We start from the raw sequence: 4,520 nt of genomic DNA on the forward strand, positions 1-4,520 counted from the left end.
TAGAAGGTGGATATGGTAATTGAGTTATGGAAGGTGGATATGGTGATATACTATTGAATTGATGATTATTTATATCTATGGCTCAATTTGGTTTAATGGATTGGTTGGAAGGATAAATGAATCCAAACTTGATATTGGTGGATGTTGTATGAATATGCATGGCATGTGAATGTAATTGGAGTATAAAAGGGTTAAAGTGATACCCTTTATGGTGTAATTAAGGCTTACTACTTAACCACTATTTTGGTGAATTCAAATAATTGAATTGTGACGTTTGGTCGCTAATACTAGATTGCTATATATGTTCATTGTAGATAAGTAATCCGAAAAGACGGGAAGTCCATTTGGGACTAGTATTGAAGGTTGACAATCAGGTATGTAAAGCATACTCTATACCATATCTTTGGCAAGAAAGTGAACAATTGTTCTATTAAGAAAGTTTCCAAAGTTATTCAGTAACATGTGATCCATAATGGTTTTGTATGATGTCCTACGTTATCGATGAACTTGTTTCCACCCTACAAGATGTCAAGACATTCTAATACTTACTTGTTTTCCAAATCTTACATGTTTATTGCACTAATGAATATCAGAAGGTATCCGGTTACTCAAACAAGATCCATGTGCTATTAATGACTTCAAAACGTTTCATTGATATACCAATAAGTTCCTACTTCATTGTTATGGCATTGATGACTCTAAAACACTTCATTGATGTGCCAATGAGTTCTTACTTCATTGTTATTACATTGATGGTCTATTTATATGTCTTTTATTGATGTATCATTGTTTGAAAGTATCAAAAATGCGGTGGTGACCGAAATAACAATCTCAAAGATTAATTGAACTAAGTGATGAAAGTTCTCTGTTATCGGGTGGTGTCCTAGGGGCATACACCTATCATGGGTCAATCCCTATTTATGTGTTTATGGGTGGTATCCCAGGGGCATAAGCCTATCATAGGTTGATCCCAATTGATATGTACTGGACGTAGCCTAATGGTCATAGTACAGTACAGTAATGATTACAAAGATTATAAGAACGAAGGTAAAGTAAATGAATAAATACAATGTACAGGTTGTCACAAGTTCTAGTAAGTGTGTTCCGCTCCTATTACGATTTATTCACTTATTTCTAATTTTTATTGAGCTCCTATATCATATGTGATTATCTACAGCTTTACATGCTCAGTACGTATTTCGTACTGACGTCCCCCATGGGGGACCTGCATTTCATACTGCAGGCACAGGTACCTCAGCTCATATATACCGCATAAGTAGGAGCCATGATATCCAGCTACTTTGGTGAGCTCCAGTTTTCTTCGGGGCATTTCGTGTCATATCCATTCACTTCTGGTATTGTATAGAAGTTAGTTATATGGCGGGGTGTGTCCCGACCTTAGTTAAACTCTGTGTATTATCTAGAGGCTTTGTAGACCTAATGTACAGTCAAGCTGGCATTTTGTTAATAGACGTGATGGCTCCAACGGCCAAGTATTGTATATACATATATATGTGTGCTCGAGCTTATACAGGTGATTATTTCTTTTTATATGCGACATGATGCTATCCGAATTTTGGGTTGTCATAGAGGTATGCATGGAAAGTATAAGGTTATGAGCTGGTTCTCCCGGGCCTCCTCGGTTATGAGTGCCAGTCCACCCCAATAGGATTTGAGGCATGACAAAAGTGGTATCAGAGAAGTTCGTCCTAGTGAGTCTACAAAGCCGTGTCTACATAGAGTTTTATTTATCGGTGTGTCGTGCACCGCATCTATAAACAGGAGGCTATGGACATTTAGGAATTGTTTCTTTTCTTCATGTCTTAGATCGTGCGATAGAGCCTATATTGTATATGAAGTCATAGTTGACCACTGAATCTATTTGTTTCTCTTATTATAGTAATGATGCCGGTTACCAGAAGCAAGAATACCGGTAAGCAAGTAGATGTGGCTACCAGAGAGAGGACTAGTAAGTCACCCACTATACCAGCTAATCAAAGTGAGGCTCCAACTGAGCATGCATCAGAAACTTCCTCCACTTCGGAAGAAATAAGGGGGAGGAGAACTATATCCCTAGAGCCACCTATTAATGCTGTTGATCAATATCATAGAAATGCAGTGCGACTTTTCACTCGTATAGTTGCTGGGCAAGCTCAAGGGCAAGCCATTCCTACCACGGGTCCTAATGGTACAGATAGGGCGGCTAGCCTTCGAACACAGGATTTTCTTAAAATAGATCCTCCCACTTTTACTAGATAAGATCTTAACGAGGACCCATAGGACTTTATTAATCAAATTCAAAGGGCCTTAGATGTTATGCATTTAACGGGTAGAGAGAAAGTGGAGTTAGCAGTGTATAGATTTAAAAGGAAGGATATATATTGGTACGAGGACTGGAAACGATCTAGGGGTATTGATGCACCCCCAGCTACTTGGAAAGAGTTCAAAGAGGCATTTCTTGATCATTATCTTCCATTTGAGATTCATCAGGCCCATACAGATCAGTTTTTAAATCTTTGTCAGGGGAATATGAGCGTGAGGGAGTACAGTCTCCGATTTAATTCCTTGTCGAGATATGCTCCTAATATTTTAGCTACTATGGATGACAAAGTTCATCAATATATGGATAGGCTAGATCTATATCTGGTTAGAGATTGTACTATTGCCGCTTTGAACAAATATATGGACATAGCAAGGATCCAAGCTTTCGCACAGAAAATGGAAGATCAGAGGCAGAGGAGAAGAACACAGGAATTAGAAAGAGGATATTCCAAGAGGTACAGATCTACAGGGCAGTTCATGGCATCCCAAGGAGATTTTAGACCACAGTTTTCTACTAGACCACCTAGGCCATTATCCTCTTATTCTGCATCTAGTGCCCTACCACAGTTCCAAGGGTCCAGAGAAAATTAATTGGGGCACAAAAGTGAGAGTCAAAGTTTGCGGACAGTGGGGTACCAAGGACAAGGGAATATGAGCTAATCGAGACCTCCTCGAGAGCCGTGCAATAAATGGGGAAGGTATCATTTGGGCGCATGTCGACTGGGGACCAATGTTTGCTTTTGGTGTGGTATGTCGGGGCATATGATGAGAGAATGCCCACAAAGGGGCATAGGGGGTATGGCATGACCTACGGGGTCATTTGTTGCATCATCATCATCGATGCCTTATTCAGGAAGGGGTGCACAACCAATGGGTTATGTTAGAGGTGATAGAGGAGCCACGAGTTCTAGCGGGGCTCAAAATCGTACGTATGCTCTAGCAGATCGACAAAATTTAGAGGCTTTCCCAGATATGGTTACGGGTACGTTGTCTATCTTTTCATTCAATGTATATGCCTTAATTGATCCCAATTCTACATTATCTTATGTTACTCCATTAGTTGCTGGAAAGTTCAAAAGAATACCTGAACTGTTAGCTAAGCCATTTGAAGTGTCCACACCGGTTCGGGAATCTATTATAGCTAGAAGGGTTTACCAAAATTGCATAGTAACTATTTGTGTTTGTGATACGATGGCTGATCTTATGGAGTTAGAACTGGTAGATTTTGATGTTATCATGGGTATGGACTGGTTGGCGTCTTGTTATGCCATAATTGATTGCTGCACGAAAAGGGTATATTTCCATTTTCCAAATGAATCAGTCCTTGAATGGAAAGGTGAAATTGGTACGCCAAGAGGTAGATTTATTTCTTATTTTAAGGCAAGAAGAATGATTTCCAAGGGATACATATATCATTTAGTTAGAGTAAGGGATACAAAAGAGGAGCCACCAACTTTTCATGCTGTTCTGGTGGTAAATGAATTTTCTGATGTATTTCCTGAAGATCTTCCAGGTTTGCCTCCTAAACGAGAAGTAGAGTTTTGTATTGATGTAATACCAGGCACCCAACCAATCTCCATTCCTCCGTATAGAATGGCCCCAGCAGAATTACGAGAATTGAAAGAGCAATTGAAAGATTTGCTAGAGAAGGGATTCATAAGGCCTAGTATGTCCCCCTAGGGAGCACCAGTGTTATTTGTGCGCAAAAAGGATGGCTCGCTGAGGATGTGTATTGATTATCGGCAATTGAATAAGGTGACTATTAAGAATAAATATCCTCTCCCAAGAATTCATGATTTATTTGATCAGTTACAAGGCGCCAAGTGCTTATGTAAGATTGATTTGAGGTTAGGTTACAACCAAGTGAGGGTCAAAGAGAAGGATATACCCAAGACAGCTTTCCGAACATGGTATGATCATTATGAGTTCTAGTTATGTCATTTGGGCTAACAAATGCACCCGCAGCTTTTATGGATTTAATGAATAGGGTGTTTAAGCCATTCCTGGATATATTTGTGATAGCTTTTATAGATGATATTCTAGTTTATTCTAGATCAGAAGAGGACCATGCCAATCACTTACGACAGGCATTGCACACTCTTCATGATTGTAAGCTTTATGCAAAGTTCTCTAAATGTGAGTTTTGGTTAAAGTCGATGGAATTTTTGGGTCATATTGTATCTAGTGAAGGGATAAAG

This window comes from Capsicum annuum, chromosome 11 (genome assembly GCF_002878395.1).
Source record: "Capsicum annuum cultivar UCD-10X-F1 chromosome 11, UCD10Xv1.1, whole genome shotgun sequence".
Taxonomy (NCBI): Eukaryota; Viridiplantae; Streptophyta; class Magnoliopsida; order Solanales; family Solanaceae; genus Capsicum; species Capsicum annuum.